This window comes from Neovison vison, chromosome 3, assembly GCF_020171115.1.
Source record: "Neovison vison isolate M4711 chromosome 3, ASM_NN_V1, whole genome shotgun sequence".
NCBI classification, from domain to species: domain Eukaryota; kingdom Metazoa; phylum Chordata; class Mammalia; order Carnivora; family Mustelidae; genus Neogale; species Neogale vison.
This window is the reverse complement of record NC_058093.1, coordinates 114,704,045-114,723,578: the sequence shown is the minus strand read 5'-3', so window position 1 is coordinate 114,723,578 and position 19,534 is coordinate 114,704,045. Positions and strand designations below refer to the sequence as shown.

Below are 19,534 nucleotides of genomic sequence, written 5' to 3'. Positions count from 1 at the left end.
ACTGTTGGTGGGAATGCAAGTTGGTGCAGCCACTTTAAAAAACAGTGTGGAGATTCTTTAAGAAATTAAAAATAGAGCTTCCCTATGACTCTGCAATTACACTACTAGGTGTTTACCCCAAAGATACAGATGTAGTGAAAAGAAGGGCCATCTGCACCCCAATGTTCATAGCAACAATGGCCATAGTCGCCAAACTGTGGAAAGAACCAAGATGCCCTTCAATGGACGGATAAGGAAGATGTGGACCATATATACTATGGAGTATTATGCCTCCATCAGAAAGGATGAATACCCAACTTTTATAGCAACATGGATGGGACTGGAAGAGATTATGCTGAATGAAGTAAGTCAAGGAGAGAGAGTCAATTATCATATGGTTTTGTTTATTTGTGGAGCTGAAGAAATAACATGGAGGGCATGGGGAGATGGAGAGGAGAAAGGAGTTGGAGGAAATTGGAGGGGCAGATGAGCCATGAGAGACTATGGACTCTGAAAAACAATCTGAGGGTTTTGGGGGGGCAGGGGATGGGAGTTTGGGTGAACCTGGTGGTGGGTATTATGGAGGGCATATATTGCATGGAGCACTGGATATGGTGCATAAACAATGAATTCTGGAACACTGAAAAGAAATTTTAAAAAAATAAATAAAAATTTAAAAATATACGAGATTTCTAAAGATAAAGATGTAGAAAAGAAGGGCTATCTGCACTCCAATGTTCATAGCAACAATGGTCACAATCACCAATCCGTGGAAAGAACCAAGATGCCCTTCAATGGACAAATGGATGAGGAAGATGTGGTCCATATATATTCAGCTTTACAAACTGGTAATATGGAGTCTTTAATCTCCATACTGATATCAGTGGAGCACCATCCTTAGAAATTTAGTGACCAAGTGCCTGAAAAGTACAAATGTTGACTCAGAGATCATAAATAGATAATAAACAGATATTGATTTAAACTGCAGTGTTTATGGAAATTTATTGTTCTAAGAAGCATATATTGACTAAAAAAGTAAGGTCAGATTTTGACATTGACTTAGCAATAAATATTGATATATACCAGAGCAGAGAAGCAGTAGATGTAAAAAAATGCTTTCTGCATGTGGAATCTAAAAATGAATCACTTGCTCTTCCAATCCTAGTTTCTCAACACACACACACACGACTTGTTAAAAACATAACAAAGAAGGTGTCCTGATTCATAGCCACACACACACATCATCTGCATTAGGTACCTTAATGACATTAAGGTAATTACCAAATATGAATCTTCCTGTATCATTACATTATACCCATCCCCAGGCTGATTTTATTCCAGCTCCCGGATTGATTGCAAAATAACATCATACTAAAATCCCATCTTACCCTGACTAGTTAATATTTGTGGAGCATAACAAATAGCATGGAGGACATGGGGAGATAGAGAGGAGAAGGGAGTTGGGGGAAATTGGAAGGGGAGGTGAACCATGAGAGACTATGGACTCTGAAAAACAATCTGAGGGTTTTGAAGGGGCGGGGGGTGGGAGGTCGGGGTACCGGGTGGTGGGTATTATAGAGGGCACGGATTGCATGGAGCACTGGGTGTGGTGCAAAAATAATGAATACTGTTATGCTGAAAATAAAAAATAAATTAAAAAAAAAAGATTGAAGAAATGCATCAGGAAGGGGGATCCTGCTATAATAAACAGCTTCAGCCCAGGAGGTGTTGCCCTTCCCCACCAGTCCTGAGACTCCCCTCTTTCACCCAGGGACACTTGTGGCCCAGGGTAATGTGCGAGAGGGATCCCATTACAAGAAGTGCCTGGAAAGTTATCTTTGTTTCCATTTCCTCAAGTCTCCATTTCTCTCACCTAGAGACAATAGGCAGTCAGCTAGATGAAGCTCCTTCATCTCTTTGAGCAGCACAAGTAGGAAAGAATGAGGGCTCCAGTGAGAAATGAACTGCAAAAGATTGTTGAAGGAAATTAAGGAAAACCTAAGTAGTTGGAAAAACAACCCATGGTCGTGGATTGTAAGACTAGCATTGTTAAGATGCCAATATTAAATTGATCTTCAGATTCAACACAATCCCCATAAGAATCTCAGCTAATTTCTTTATAGAAATTGAGATGCTAATCATGGATTGGAAGAACAAATATTGTTAAAAATCTCTGTACTACCCAGAGAAATCTACACTTTTAATGCAATCCTTGAATGAAATCTTGCCATTTGCCATGATGTGGATGGTGATAAGGTATATTATTATCTTAACTCATCTTAATTATAGAGACCAAACTGATGGTTACCAGAGGAGAAGTGGGGAGGGAATGGGTAAAGTAGGTAATGGGGATCCAGAGTACACTTATGGTGAGCACCAGATAATATATGGAATTGTTGAATCACTATATTTCATCCCTGAAACTAATATAGCATAGTATGTTAACAATACTGGAATTAAAATAAAAAACTTAATAAAAAAAGAAATTGAGGAGCTGTAGAACCAGTAATTCAGATGGAAGTGCAAGGGACTCAGAATAACCAAAACAATCTTGAAAAAAAAGAAAAAGACTTAGACCCTTAGTTAAAAACTTACTACAAAACAACAGTAATCAATACACTGTGATACTAGTATAATAGTAGACATACAGATCAATGGAATGGAATTAGGAGTCCAGAAAAATTCCATACATCTATAATCAACTGACTTATGACAAGGGTGCCAAGACCATTCAAGGAGGAAAGAATAGGCTTTTGAACACATGCTGCAAGGACAAATGAATAGCTACATGCCAAAAAGAGAAAAAAAAAAAAAAAAAAAGAAGAAGAAGAAAGAAAAAAAAATGTTTAAACCTTACTTTACATGTTATAAAAAAATTAACTTGGGTGAGTCAAAGGCCTAAATATAAAAGGCAAAACTATGGAAATATTACAAGAAAAATAGGGTCAATCTCCATAAACTTGGGTCTGGCAAAAGATTCTTCAATATGATGATATCAAAACCATGGGCAATGATAAAAAAAAAAAAAGGAGGTTAATTGAATGTCATCAAAACTAAAAATTTTTGTGTTTCAAACCACACCATCAAGAGCATGAAAAAACAACCTACCAAATGGAAGAAAATATCTGCAAATCATATATCTGAAAAACAACATGTATCCAAAATACATACATGATTCTTTCAAGTCAGTATTAAAATGACAATGCCATTAAAAATTGTACAAAGAGGGAGCTCCTGGGTGGCTCAGTGGATTAAGCCGCTGCCTTTGGCTCAGGTCATGATCTCAGGGTCCTGGGATCGAGCCCCACATTGGGCTCTCTGCTCAGCAGGGATCCTGCTTCCCCCTTTCTCTCTGCCTGACTCTCTGCCTGCTTGTGATCTCTCTCTCTGTCAAATAAATAAATAAAATCTTAAAAAAAAAAAAAGAAAGTGCACAAAGAATCTGAATAGACACTTCTCCAAGGAAAATACAGAAGTGGCCAATAAGCACATGAAAAGATGTGCAACTTCATTAGTCATCACAAAAATGCAAATAGAAACTGCAGTGAGATACTTATTTTCACACCCACTAGGATGACTAGAACTAAAAAAAAAAGTCAGATAGCAAGTGTTGGTGATGAAGAGGAGAATCCCTGCTGGTAGGAATGCAAAATGGTATAGCTACCTTAGAAAACAGTATGGCAATTACTCAAATGATCAAGTATAGAGTTAATATGTGGCACAGCAATTCCACCCCACTTATATACCTAAGAGAAGTAACACTATGTCTACACAAAACCTTGCACATTTATAGCAGTGTTATTTTTAATAGCCAAAAGATGTAAAAAACATAAATGCTTGTCAACTGATGAATGGGTAAGAGATATATGGTGTATCTATACAATGGAATAGTATTCAGTTATAAAAAGGAATGAAGAAAAATATAAAGATAATGAGAAAAAAGAGAATGAATTATTGATACATGCTACCACATGCATGAAACTTGAACACATGCTAAATGAAAGAAGCCAGTCATAGAAGATAACATATTATATGATTTTCTTCATATAATATGTCCAGAAGAGGGAAATCTATAATGACAGGAAATAGATGAATGGTTACTAAGGGCTGAAGGTAGAGTGGGTCATCTGAGGAGGTTATGGCTAAAAGTCTATAACATTTCATGAAACTGTTCTAGAGTTGTCTGTGGTGATGATTGCACATATCTGTGAATATATTGAAAAACTAATGAATTGGTGCAGAGTATTGGAGCAGAGTATGTGTTTGGTGCAGAGTATATGACTAGGGAGAGGGAGGATGAGGATGAGGGGTTTAGATAATAATCCAAGGTCAGCAGAGAACCAGGGCAGGTCTTCAACATAGAATGTTGGCATAGTCCAATTTCAGAGAGGGTGGGGGAAATAGAGGTGGGGGATCTGCTTTTCACCAGTCAGCTGTGTTTCCACAGCCCCCAAAATATTTTTGCCCTGGAACTGTGTTACCCAATTTATCTCCTCCAATCCTGCTTACCTTAATTGACAAGGCATTTTTCCCATTCCTCCTCAGAATCTTATCTCTTTACTGATTCTCCCACATACTAATTCCTACAGGTGGAAATTGCTAACCCATTAACATTTTCCTAATAAAAAAAGCATTTATTATTTACTCCCTCAGTATGGCAGCTAGGCATGGTAACCCTGGTTATATATCTTTTTCTGTGTCCACCTTTAGTAATAAAGCAATTATTCCCCCAGCTCCAGTCTCATTCCTTCATGAACTGGGGGTCAAGTTGGTGAAGCATGTGCACTGACAACTATCCCTTCCATTAACATTTTCAAAAAGACAATATTTTGGTGTCTTTTTTTATTAAATAAAGAATTCTGTTATTCTTGGCAGGACTAGAAAATAAAACAAACAGCACACTAGAAGACCAACCAAAATTACAAAGCACTTATAAGTTACAAAGAATGTGTATGGCCAATGGGCAAAGAGTAACAACAATTGTGTGGATTGCCAAAGACTGATTCTCCCACAGCCTCCTGCCTTGTGTTTTGTGCTTTGAAAAAACGTAAACCCACATTCATTTTCTCCTCAGAATTTCTTCAGAAATATCTGGGCTTCTTGGAACAACAGAGCAGTTTTTCTGGGTAAAGGAAGTGAATCAAAACTGACTCTGCAGAAAAAAAAGTGTTGAAAAACTAAGCAGACTGTGGGATGTGGAGATTGTCCAGATAGGAATCATCGAAGAGGGCAACCACTAATGAATTGAGTGCTTGTATTCTGAAGCCCACTGGGTCTTCTATAAGTCACACTAGCAGCAGTTATTTTACATCTGGGATCTCCTGGCATTTGAGCAATCACTAGTCATTCAGTTTTTGAATTTTGCCATCACTCCATCCCCACTGTCAATGAAGCATGCACCGAGACCTTGATTTGAAAACCTGTACTGTTCCCTACCAGTCCTCTCTGGTTGTGACTAATGTTGTCATTCTTGGCCACCTGTATCTAGATTGGAGCCTGATGTAGACTCACTGCACCCTCAGGAGAGGTCCAGGAGAAATATGCATGCACATAAATAAGTCCAATACGAGATATGGTTGCTCCTGCAGATGTAGCAAGGAGGCATAATAAAGACAGTAGTTAGACCCCATCTCACAGAGAAGGTAACCTCTTGGTAAGAGTTTTAACTTAAAGAGTACACATACAAGCTCTGTGTGTGTGTGTGTGTTTGGGGAGCAGTAAGCTCATCATGTGCCTAGTGCTCAGGCTCTTCAGATTACCTCCTACAGAATTTAACTGTCTCTCTTTCTATACATAATAGAACTAAACAACAGTAAATCATACTTTTATATAACTCTTAATTTTTTTTCCCTCATGAGTCAAGAAACTGTCCATAAATGAGCTCTTCCTTCCTCTGCATGCATAACTAAAATTATATTCATTAGACTCTAAGCAGAATTATTGATGAAGGGTCCAAAAGTATCTAGGAAAAAGAGAGCAATAACATATTATATTTGTAGAGGCAGAGTTTTACAGCTCTCAAAGCATTTTGACATCTATTAATTATTTTAATTCTTAAAATTTCTTAGAAAATATTGGTATTATGCTCATTGTACAGTTGGGCAAAGTAGATCTTAGATAATGTGACTTTTTCTAGGTTATTTAAATTTGATGGGATGCAGATGGACAAATGGTGTCAACATAGACACCTGTTCCAGTATTTTCCTCTGGCAATATCACAATGCAAGACTGACTTGAGGAAAGAATGAGGCAGACATAGCCATGATGGGCTCTGGGAATCCAGGAATCGAGACAGAGAATTTCAAGGAACTGTCACGGATGTACAAAGCAGCATCTGAAACCAAGTGGAGAATCCATGACTTCTATAAAGATTTGTTTGCCCTTTTTTTTTTTTAAGATTTTATTTGTTTTATTTGACAGAGATCACAAGTAGGTAAAGAGGCAGAGAGACAGAGAGAGGAAGCAGGCTCCCTGCTGAGCAGAGAGCCCAATGCGGGGGCTCTATCCCAGGACCCCGAGATGATGACCTGAGCCAAAGACAGAAGCTTTAACCCACTGAGCCACCCAGGCACCCCATAGATTTGTTTGCTTTTCATGAAAATACAAAGCCCAACTATATAGCAGGTATCTACCATAGAGAGTCTGATCAGGAGGGGATAGGAAGAGATGGATGGTGTCTATAAAAGAACCACAAGCAGGCTCTTCCATACCTGGAAGAAATTCGGAACCCCCCCTTTTTTTTTAAACATCATAAATGTAAACATCACTTTCAGGCTCCTCTGTACTCTGCATAACTAGGCCTTGGCTTGTGCCCTTCCCCCAACCTAAATCCTGTCAATTCAGTGAGAATATCTCTATCCTTGACAGCTAGTTAAGCTCCTTATCACCCTGTATGATGTCCAAGTCTTTGTCCTGCCTTTAGCAAGCATTCTACTTAAACATGTTTAAGAAGAATTCCCCTACCCCTGATGTCTAATCCTTTAGTAATAGTTCCGTCCACAGACCCCTTACTCTGTTCATTGGCTATAGATCACCATCTGTCTGCTGTATTCTGAGTTGAGCTCAGATCTATGTTAAAGTTTCTTTCCCCTACTGCAATAGCTAAAGAAATCTGTTCCACTGTTTTTAACAAGTGTCTGCTGCAAAATTTTTATTTTATACCACCTACATGAGAATCACTGGAAGCTTGTTTAAACATGCATTCCTGGGTCTACTCCTAATCTATTGAATAAGAATCTCTGTAAGCCGAATCCTGGAAATTGTGTTTCCCCAGCTTGAAGGGGATTTTCACATGCATCAGAGCACTGGGTATAGATTTCCATGCCCATTGTGAGCTGGTTTGGGGCTATGGCTGAGTGAGAGAGCAGGATATGGATCCACTCATCCCAAACATAACTAAATGATTCTGTGTCTTCAGAGCTGGACTCCTACAGAACTGTACTCCTTCCTTCAAATGGAAGCACTGGAGGAATAGCTTTGTTTTTCAAGCCAAAGATTGATCTTAGAAGGAGACTATTAATGTTCATTTTCACTTGAATGCTTGAAAAACACTAATTGGCTCCTTCCCTTCATAAATAGAGGCCAGATGATTGCAAGTGTGCTAAAGAAGAAAGACACATAATTGTAATTGTATAAACTGTAGTAGGATGTTTTTAGAAGCAGGTAAAATGATGTAACACTGTATGTAACAATGTATTTAAATGTTCTACCTATAAGACATCTTTGTCAACAGAGAGGCAGACAGAAAGGAGCTTGGAATGAGTTTGCATATTTGAGTTTAAGTTTCAATCAATCCCAATTTCTGTTATCTTTGGTGTATTCATTCACTCAACAATTATGCTATAGTGGCTCCCCTTCTCAGGTGCCGCATTCAGAGTCAGTTCCTCTAACTCTAGCACCCAGACACCCTAGAGAGCAGTGCTGCTCTGATGTGGTCTGTTGACTATTACTGGCCCCCAAACTGGGGAGGGTCACTTCTCTGGCATGACAAAAGTACAGAAATAGAATGTAAGCATTTATAACTTTAGAACAATTGATCAGAGTATTTCAGTATCCATTGGTTCTAATATTAAAATGTTGGAGCAGGATGGGGATAACAGAAGAGGAATAGAATACCTATAAGGGGAGATGTGTTTGGAGGTTAGTTCCTAAACTTTCTGCCTTGTACTTATTTCTAATAAGGTCCCAGTAGGTATATAGTTGATCTGACAACCCAGTTCACATCCAAGTTTTCATAGTCTCTCAGTAAATCACTCACTGAATTGAAAGTGAGATTACCTCACTAATCCAAACCCTTGAATTATAGATCCCAGTCTCCATGGCATTTCATTCTTCTGTATTCCTTCTGTAGAATGAAAGGAACAAAAGAAGGAAGGACTGGTAGGCAGATAGGTGGACAGTACTGGAGGTGAGCCCAAAGGAGAAAATGTCCTTGCCAGGCAAAGATGTCTGATTCAGTAGGTAAATACACATTTTTCAGTTGCTAACAGCATTTTAAAATCTATATGGAAAATGATTCTGACATATTCCACTGGTAGCATTTCTGCTTTGTTTCACATATTCAACAAAACTCATTGAACATGTACTTGGTACAAAACAGCATTCCAGGTCATGATAATACAAAGGAAAATAAGAGACCATCTGCTCATATGACTTTTCTCACCCTGTTGCCTCTGCCTAGACCCCTTTGTTCTCACCTTCTTTTGTCTCACTTACATGCACCCTCCTGAATGGAGATCATACCTGATGCACAGGAAACTATGTTTTTCTAACATAGTCCCATAATCCTCACTGATTACTGCAAACGGACCCACTGGAAGGGAAGTCTAGGTCGAAGGGCTGGGTCTCATCCTGTTTTTTTGCATCTTGCAGTATTTAGCACAGAATTAGTCTAGATAAATCTGTGGGATATGAGCCATTACACTCAGGCCCTGCCCTAAAGGAAGTAGATCTTTAGTTGTATTTAAGATTGGCATCTTTGCCTCAGGGATGTCTGCTTATAAACAACTCTGGAGAGAAGATTGGGTCCTTAACATATCCTCAAGCAGGCAGTAGCCTTCTTTTCTCACTGGTTTGATGAAAAGAAACTCCAAAAATCTGCCATCCAGTGCCAGGTCAGACTCTTTTGGTCAAGCTGCATGAATATGATAAATTTTTTTTTAATATGATAAATTAATTGGCCAATTTCAAACTTTCTGTTTCTGCCTTGATGAAATGACATATGTTGTTCAAATGCACAGCACTCCCAGAGATGGAGAAACACTTTCTAGGGAAGGAAGCATCATAGCAATCTGATTAGTCATACCCTTCATAGGATCTCAGGATTATGTATGTCAGCATTGTCTCTTCTCTTTGCCATTATTCAGAAAAACACAGCTGCAAAAAAGGGAATTAGTTTTGTAAGATCTATTTTATATGGATAACCCCAAATTTACCTTGAGTAATATTGACAATTTACTACTTTAACTCTCATGAGCAACAATGCATTTGGAACCTCCCTGTTCGTCAGTGAACAAGAGTGTTACAATTTGCTACTGAGAACCTCAGAGTGATAATGCCCCATGTACCTTGAGCTGGGTGAACAAGTGGTCAGCACTGGTGTTGGCAGGACCCTCCCAGAGACTGCTAAAACAATGAATGGCTGCAGGATCATTATTGCTACACTTGATGCACTATAAAGAGGTATTGAAGGACCTGTGCAGGCAGTGCAGGGAACATTGAATAATTATCAATGAAATTATATGCTATTATTAACTCCAAATGCCCAGGGTTTTGGGATTATGTTCAACATTAAGCAAAATCAAGAAAAAAATATATAGTGAGGGAAAGTTTCAACTTAAAACTTTTAAAATAAATATATTTCTTCTGAGAAGAGTTGTTATACAAGGGGTTAACACCATGCTATTTATTTCATTTTCTTTTTATGATGCAAGAGAAACCATTTCTCCCCCTTGTTTGGCTGTTTCAAGATGTGGTTTTGAAGAACATTCTCATTAGTGTAGAGCATTAGTGTTTGAGTTGGAAGGAGATGTATCTATGACCTGGTCCACTCCATCTCCTTTGCTCATAGGCGTTTTCCAGATCACTCAGGGGGTTAGGTTCTGAGCCAGTATTTGGAAATAGAACCTCAGTGTCTGAGAAGGTTGCTGCTTTTAACGCACATTACGGACAATGCATGGGATAGGAAAGGACAGTGGGGTTCTTGCTTGGATGCAAAATTTAAGAGAGTGCTGAAAAACTCAGAAATCAAAATAAGTTTAATTTAATTTAATTTTTTAAAAAGTCAGAATGAGTACAAAAATCATAGGGTCAGCAGAATTTTTTTTTTCCTTTGTCCCAGGCTGCAATGTGGCTTGTCATTGATCTATTAATGATCTTACCTTTTTTCAATTTTTTTTTTTAATTTTAAGACTTTATTTATTTATTTGACAGAGAGAAACACAGCGAGAGAGGGAACACAAACAGGGGGAATGGGAGAGGGAGAAGTAGACTCCTCACTGAGCAGGGAGCCTGAAGGGAGGGCTCCATCCCAGGACTCTGAGATCATGAACTGAGCCTAAGGCAGATGCTTAACAACTGAGCCACCCAGGTGCCCCCAATCCTATCTTTTTTTTTTTTTTTTTTTAAATGATCTTTTCCTCATGGATTTTTTTGGATTAATTTTGAATTCTGTGTTGAAATAGTATTCATACATTTTTTGGCACTCCCTTAAATTTTGTGCTAAAGGCTTGTGTCTCTCTTGCCTCACTTCAGTCCCACTTTGTACCAAGAACTCTCTTTTTAACACAAAGTAGCACAATTGGTAATGTTTTCTTGGAAATCACACTCACCCTTTCTCTTTTTCTTCCCTGCTCCTTTCTCCTGTATTTCTTACACACACTCATTTGGAGCTTGAGAAGCCAAAATTGGGGTGGGGGAGTGGATTGGTTTATTTTCAGTTGCAGGTGGTGTCTGATGTAAGATCTTCACTTACTGCTTCCTAAAATACCCATAATTGGTAACTCACAGTTCACAGGATCTTCTGGTTTAAAACAAACCTAGGAATAAGAATGAAAATATATTTCCAGAACTTCTACAGGGAATTTAACAAACTCAGAACTAGATAACTCTCTCTAAAACACCCACAGGCATAAAAGATATCAAGACACAGTGTGTGACTTAAAAGCCTTCTATTACCAAGTGGTTCGTGCATCTCCCTGTATGGGTGTGGAGTGCTTTTCACAGAGAAGTGCTGACTTAACAGGCAAACGCGGCCTGTACAATAGTATTCAATTCATGTATAATTGCACACATGGACAGTCAGACACAGAAATAGGTGGAAACACCAGAATGTTAATAGTGGTTATTCTGGATATGGGGGTGGGATTTGGACTATTTTTTTCTCTCTTTATATTATCATATATTTTTAAATTCTTTCTCGTCTAGCACAAATCATATATTGAAAATTATTTTTGTATGATTTTAAGTGCTTTTTGTATAGAGAATGGTAAATCAGTGTTTTCTAATTCTAATTAATACCAAAAAATAGAAAAGCATCTGAGTGGCAGTTTCAGATTCGGGTATTAGCATCAAATAGAATCTTTGAGCAGAAAGTAGTGTTAGGAATTGCTGAGAAAAATGATCAGAACTGCTAAAATCTTTGTCCAAAATGGTTCCTCTTGTCCTACTTAAGGACAAGGGTCTTTAAGGAGGAGAGGGTCTTTTCTCATGCCTCACAGCTGTAGAACCCTCCACCTAGTGCTCAGGCTTCTATCTGTGTTATCCCACTGGGCAGGTGACTGTGGCTGGAAGTCTCACACCTACGATGAGATTACCATGAGGACTGACGTAGAAAAAGTACTCATTTGGCAGAGTCTGATGGAAATTTCTTTCCAGATGAATTAAATTCAGAGCTACAGAGTGAAAAAGATTTTGGGCAATTTCATGTGGGAGAGTTATGTCTCTTCAGCTAGGGAAGTTCAATTACTAAGAGGCAGCTTGGGAAGGAAGGTAGAGTTAGAAATCTTGAAGTGTGTAGATGGGTTTGGAATAGCCACTGTGGGGAAGATAATGATGATTCGACAAGAGGGCATGAGTATGCAGTGTGTTAGGGGACCTGGGGTGAACATGAAGGTGGGCTGTTGTTGGAGAGTGGCCCTCCTCCAAATTTCTTCTCATTCATACAAGTCAGATTCACTAAAGTCTTCCATTTCTGGGGCTGGAATGAAGCATGGACTATCCAGATTCAAGCTGTTACCATGGAGTGGATGGCTGCTGGCACATATTACCCTTCCTGAACACAGGACTGTACACGGATGCACCTCACAAACAGACTGCATGGATCCTCAAGATGAAGCATGAGCACACAGCTGAGAACTTCTCAATAAACAAAGGCCATTATGGAGGGGAAAGTAGGACAAAGAAAACATGATCAATCCAACCAAAGTCAGGAATGTAGGGGTAATGAGTGTGAAAGCATAATAAGTAAAAAAAGCAATAGCTTTTCCATACTATTACCAAACAAAACAAAACAAAACAAAACAAACAAACAAACAAAAAAAAAAAAAAAACACAGCCATCTGAAGGGTAAACCCAGGTGAAGTGAAGTCCAGTAGCTGTTCTAAGTTAAGGAGAAAACTCCGGGAGTCCAGGGAGCCTGAACTTGCTAGATTAGCAGGATAGGGTACCAAAAAAGGGGAGATAGAGTCACATCAAGAGTGTTCAAGAGAGCTGCAAAGGGTGCCTTGAGTCTTCAGCTGTGTGATTATTAGCACATGCATTTTTATTTTACTTATTTTATTTCATTATTTTCGTATTATTTATTTTATTTTTATATTATTTGCTTTGTTTTGTTTTCCAAGTTTTTATTTAAGTTCCAGCTAGTTAACATACAATGTAGCATTAGTTTCAGGTATAGAACTTAGTGATTCATCACTTCCATACAACACCCAGTGCTCATCAAAAGTACATTCCTTAATTCCCATCACCTAATTAACTTATCTCCCCATGGACCTCCCCTCTGGTAACATCTTTATAATTGAGTTTGTTTCCTGGTCTCTCTCTCACTTTTTAATCTATGTTCATTTGTTTTGTTTCTTAAATTCTGCATATGAGTGAAATCACATGGTATTTGTCTTTTTCTGACTTATTTTGCTTAGCACAATATTCTCTAGGTCATCCACATTGTTGCAAATAAAACGTTTTATTTTCATGAAGTCCCAAAATTCATAATTACTTTTGTTTCCCTTGCCTCAGGAGAAATATCTAGTAAGAACTTGCTCCAGCCAATGTCAAAGAGGTTGCTGTCTATATTCTCTTCTAGGATTTTGATGGCTTCCTGTCTCACATTTAGGTCTTTCATCCATTTTGAATTTATTTTTATGTATGGTGTAAGAAAGTGGTCCACTTTCATTCTTTTGCATGTTGCTGTACAGTTTCCCCAATACCATTTGTTGAAGAGACTGTCTTTTTTTCGGTTGGATATTCTTTCCTGCTTTGTCAAAGATTAATTGCTCATATAGTTGTGGGTTTATTTCTGAGTTTTAAATTCTGTTCCATTGATCTGTCTATTTTTGTAGTCTTGATCACTACAGCTTTGTAATATAACTTGAAGTGCATAATTTTGATACCTCCAGCTTTTCTTTTACTTTTCTGGATTGCCTTGTCTATCCTGGGTCTTTTGTGGTTTCACACAAATTTTGAGATTGTTTGTCCTGGCTCTGTGAAAAATGCTGGTGGTATTTTGATGGGGCTTGCATTAAATGTGTAGTTTTCTTTGGGTAGTATAGGCATTTTAACAATGTTTGTTCTAATCCATGGGCGTGGACTGTCTTCCTATTTCTCTGTGTCATCTTCAATTTCTTTCATCAGTATTCTATACTTTATAGAGTACAGATCTTTTACCTCTTTTGTTAGGATTATTTTTGGGTACCTTATGGTTTTGGGTTCAATTGTAAATAGGACTGAGTCCCTGATTTCTCTTTTGTCTGCTTCATTTCTTTATAACATGCAGATTTCTGTATGTTTCTGTATGTTGATTTTTTAAAAATTTATTTATTTTTAAAAAATAAACATATAACGTATTTTTATCCCCAGGGGTACAGGTCTGTGAATCGCCAGTGTATGTTGATTTTTTTATCCTGTGGCTTTCCTGAATTCATGCCTCAGTTGTAACAATTTTTTGGTGGAGTCTTTAGGGTTTTTTATATAGAGTATCATGTCATCTGCAAATAGTGAAAGTCTGACTTCTTCCTTGCTAGTATGGATACATTTTATTTCTTTTTTTGTCTGATTAATGAGGCTAGGACTTCCAGTATTATGTTGAACAGCAGTGGTGATACTGAACATCCCTGTCTTGTTCCAACTGTAAAGGAAAAGCTCTGTTTTTCCTCAGTGAAGATGACATTAGTTGTGGGTCTTTCATATATAGCTTTTATGAAGTTGAGGTATGTTCTCTCTATCTCTATTTTTTGAGGGTTTGCATGGATGTTGTGCTTTGTCAAATGCTTTCTCTGCATCTATTGGAAGGATCGTATGATTCTTATCCTTTTATTACTGTGATTTATCATGTTGATTGATTTGCAAATATTGAATAACCCTTGCAGCGCAAGAATAAATCCTGCTTGATTATGGTGAATGATTTTTAATGTACTATTTGATTTGATTTGCTTATTTTTAATTGAGAATTTTTGCATCCACCAGCACATGCAGTTTAGAAAAATACCTGAGGAACAGAGGGAATACTTTGTTTCTCCGTTTAAAGTCTTTGTCTAGTAAGTACAATATCTGAGCTTCCTCTGGGACAGTTTCTGTTAATTTATTTCATTCAATGAGTCATGTTTTCCTCTGTTGTTGTTGCCATTTTGGCGGTAACACAGAACTGGACTCACTGATACTACTGTGCCTCGACGCCTGGGCCCAAAAGAGCCAGCAGAATCCGCAAACTCTTCAATCTCTCTCTAAAGAAGATGATGTCAGCCAGTATGTTGTGAGAAAGCCCTTAAACAAAGAAGGTAAGAAACCTAGAACCAAAGTGCCCAAGATACAGCGTCTTGTTACTCCACGTGTCCTCCAACACAAACGTCGGCGTATTGCTTTGAAGAAACAGCGCACTAAGAAAAACAAGGAAGAGGCTGCAGATAATGCTAAACTTTTGGCCAAGAGAATGAAGGAGGCCAAAGAAAAACGCCAGGAAGAGATTGCCAAGAGACAGAGGCTGTCCTCTCTGAGAGCTTCTACCTCTAAGTCTGAGTCCAGTCAAAAATGAGATTTTCTAAGAGTGACAAATAAATAAGATCAGACATTAAAAAAAAAAAAAAAAAAAAACTTTTTTTCTATTTTTCCTATTTGTTTTTTTCCTATTTCCTATTTGGATTTTTATTGGAAGTTGGGCATTTGGCTATTATAATGTGGCAACTCTGGAAATCTGATTCTCCCCTCCACATGTGTCTTAGCTCAAACTGTCACAAAGTAGTGTAGACTTAGGGGCTTAAACAATAGGAATTTATTTCTCACATTTTTGGAAGCCGAGAAGCCTAAGATTAAGAGACCAGCAGGTTAGGGTCTGGTAAGAGCTCCCTCTGCAAATGTTGCAGATGGCTGCCTTCTCAATATGAGATGGCCTTCAATTGGTATGTGAAGTAGAGAGCTCTTTCTCTTCTTTGAATAAAGCCATTAATCTCATCATGAGTGCTCCACTATAATGCTGTAATCAAACACTAATTACATCCCAAAGACCCCATCTCCAAATATTACCTTCAACATGAATTTGGTGGGGGTTGGATACAAACATTCAGTCCATAACACCAGGACTTGCTGAATTAAAAAAAAAAATGTTGAAGGTTATAATAGTTTATTTATTCTGAAACTTTTCCAAACTATTTTTGTAAGAACTATCCCTGGTCATGTGTGTTCACTGAAATCTATGTTCCCTCAGCTCATGTTCAGCTAAATTTTTTTTTAAATATAATGAGCACTGGACATTATATAAGACTGATGAATCACTAACTCTACCTCTGAAACTAATAATGCATTAATGTTAATTAATTGAATTGAAATAAAAAAAGAAAAAAAAAGTATTTCCTTTTTGTAATTTATAATCAGAAAAGCCTTGCTTTTATTTTTTATTTATTTATTTTTTTAATTTTTAGAGAGGTTGAGAAGGGGTCAGGGGGTAGAAGGAGAATCTTAGGTCGGGGGGGGTAGAGAGACAATTTTAAATAGGCTCTACACCCACCATGGAGCCTGATGAGAGACTCAATCGCACAACCCTGACTTCATGACCTGAGCTGATGTCCAGAGTCAGACACAACAAACTGAGCCACCAGGTGCCCCTCAGCTAATGATTTTATAGAGTTTTCTCCTAATGTCAGGAGCTGACAGCTGAGAGAAATCAGACTGGCTTTGTGCTGGGTCAAATTTTCATGAATTACCTAGGTTTTCTATGAATCTGGATATCACCTAAGGTGAAAGTTCCAGGTCTTCTCAGAGCTTTTCTGACTATGCATTCTACTTGAGTGTGCAGGCAACTGCATGAATTTCTAAATTATTCCATACATGTAGCTGCTTTTGAATGTCTTAATTTACCAATGGGCTTCATCCTAATTTTTCCTCTGGGCCTTTCATAGTCTATTGTATGTCTTCACTTAGAATCTTGCCTATGCACCTATAGGTTTGTAGTTCCCCCATAGCTTAATAAACAGCTCTATCTACTTTTCCTATCGGCTTTACTGGTTAAATGGGAGATAAATAAGTCAGTCCTTCAACTACTTCCCAGTCAGGTTTGAACAGAGGTGCACAGTCATTTGTAAATAAGGTCTACTCTACTTTCTTCCTCCAATTGGTGGGTTTTCTGGTAGCCAGACTGCTGACAGCATGCTGTGTGGGTGGTGAGTGTGAGCAAAACCTTACAAAACTTTTTTGCAATTTTGATGTTTTTTTTCTTGATTGAGTCTTTCCTTTGGTGCTTTAAATCTCTATTTGGTTGCAAAATCTCCTACAAGGTTAGTTTGGATAGTTTCCGGTGATTTTTTTTTTTTTTTTTTTTTGGAGAGTTTTCTTTTGGAGGAATAAATAATTTGGTGGTTCCTCCCATTTGCTCATACCACTCTACTAAAATCAACTTTTATTATTATCTCTAGTTATCACTGATTGTTTTACAAACATTAGAACAACATAACAAAAATATCACTAGTTCTGGTTTATAGTTCTTTTCATATATTTCTGGATTCAGTTTCTAAGAATTTTGTTAAGAACTTTTTTTTTCTTTTTGCATCTATTTGTGTGTGTGTGTGTGTGTGTGTGTGTACATGGGTGTAGTGATTTCTTCTTCCGAGTTTAATTTCAATATACATTAGCTTCATATATTGAGTCTTTTAGTCTAAAATATGTCTCTTATAAACAAAATTAAGCCAAGGTTTTGTCAATCTCCTTTTATTGGTGTCTAATCTGTATCATTTGAAGTTAGTTCTGATAAGGCAATTACAGTAAATGGCCATTTCATTATTTATTTTTATTTGTCTTTTTTTTTCCTTCTTCTATTTATCAATTTTTCTTTGGTTAAATAGATATTTAACAATAAACAATTTTTACTAAATTTTTGAATTATTTTCTTAGAGATTTCCTAGTGAATTTTCTTAAAATTTTCATTGTAAACATCTTTTACCTTCTTGGCTAAATTTAGCACTGGTGGTATATGCAACTAATGAGTCACTGAAGGCTGTATCAAAAACTAATGATGCCTATACATTGACTAATTGAACTTAATAAAAAAAATTCCTAGATATTTTACTTTTTAGTGTTATTGTAAATGGGATTGTTTTCTTCATTTCTTTTTCAGTAGTTTGTTGTTAGTGTATAAAAACACAACTGTTTTTAATGTGTTTATTTTACATCCTATGAGTTTTACTGAATTTATTTAGAACTAATAAAGATTTTTATTTTTAGTTATTTATTTATTTATTAAATTTTTATTTTATTTTTTCAATGTTCCAAGATTCATTGTTTATGTATTACACCCTGTGTTCCATGCAATACACGCCTCCCAATACCACCACCAGGCTTACCCAACCCTCCACTCCCCACCCCTCCAAAACCTTCAGTTTGTTTCTCAGAATTACAGTCTCTCATGGTTTGTTTCCCCCTCCAATCTCCCCCAGCCCACGTCTCCTCTCCAAGTCTCGGTGTCTTCCTTGTTATTCCTTATGCTCCACAAGTAAGCGAAATATGATAATGGACTCTCTCTGCTTGATTTATTTCACCCAGCATAATCTCCTCCAGTCCTGTCCATGTTGATATAAAAGTTGGGTATTCATCCTTTCTGATGGAGGCATAATACTCTGTTGTATATATGAACCATATCTTCTTTATCCATTCATCTGTTGAAGAGCATCTTGGATCTTTTCACAGCTTCGTGACTGTGGCCATTGCTGCTATAAACACTGGGGGTTCAGATGGCCCTTCTTTTCACTGCGTCTGTATCTTTGGGGGAAATACCCAGTAGTGCAATGGCAGGGTCATAGGGTAGCTCTATTTTTAATTACTTGAGGAATCTCCACACTATTTTGGTGTCAATTACAAATATCTTCTCCCATTCCATGGGTTGCCTTTTGTTTTGTTGACTATTTCCTTTCCTGTGCAGAAGCTTTTGATCTTGAAGTTCCAAAACTTCATTTTCACTTCTGTTTCCCTTGCCTTTGGTGACGTTTCTTGAAGGAAGTTGTTTGTGGCTGATGATGAAGAGTTACTGTCTATGTTCTCCTCTAGGATTTTGATAGAGTCCTGCCTCAGATTGAGGTCTTTCATCGATTTTGAGTTTATCTTTGTGTTTTGTGTAAGAGAATAGTCAAGTTTCATTCTTCTATATATAGCTGTCCAATTTTCTGAGAACCATTTATTGAAGAGACTGTCTCTTTTTTCTCTGTAAGTTTTTCCTGCTTTGTCAAAGATTATTTGACCATGGAGTTGCAGGTCCATATCTGGACTTTCTATTCTGTTCCATTGGTCTATGTGTCTGTTTTTGTGCCAGTACCATGGTGTCTTGGTGATCACAGCTTTGTAATAAAGCTTGAAATCAGGGAACGTGATGTCCCCAGTTTTGTTTTTCTTTTTCAACATTTTCTTAGCAATTTGGGGTCTTTTCTGGTTCCATAGAATTTAGGCTAACTTGTTCCAGGACTTTGAAAAATGCTGATGGTATTTTGATCAGGGTGGTATTGAAAGTATAGATTGCTCTGGGGCAGCATATATATTTTAACAATATTTATTCTTCTGATCCATGAGCAAGGAAAAATTTTTCCATCTTTTTGTGTCTTCTTCAATTTCTTTCATGCATGTTCTGTAGTTCCTCAAGTATAGATCCTTTACTTCTTTGGTTAGGTTTATTCCAAGGTATCTTATGGTCTATGATGCTATTGTAAACTGAATTGATTCCCTAATATCCCTTTCTACAGTTTCATTGTTAGTGTATAAGAAAGCAAGTGATTTCTGTGTATTGAAATCACTGAATTGCTGTATGAGTTCTAGTAACTAGGAGGTGGAGACTTTTGAGTTTTCTACATAAAGGATCATGTCATCTGCA

The 19,534-nt window shown here is 37.5% G+C and overlaps 1 pseudogene; it reads left to right on the top strand.

Annotated features, from left to right (window-relative positions):
- The first annotated feature begins 6,243 nt into the window (after nt 1-6,243).
- On the top strand, nt 6,244-15,282 carry LOC122903547 (annotated as a pseudogene).
- The last annotated feature ends 4,252 nt before the right edge of the window (nt 15,283-19,534 follow it).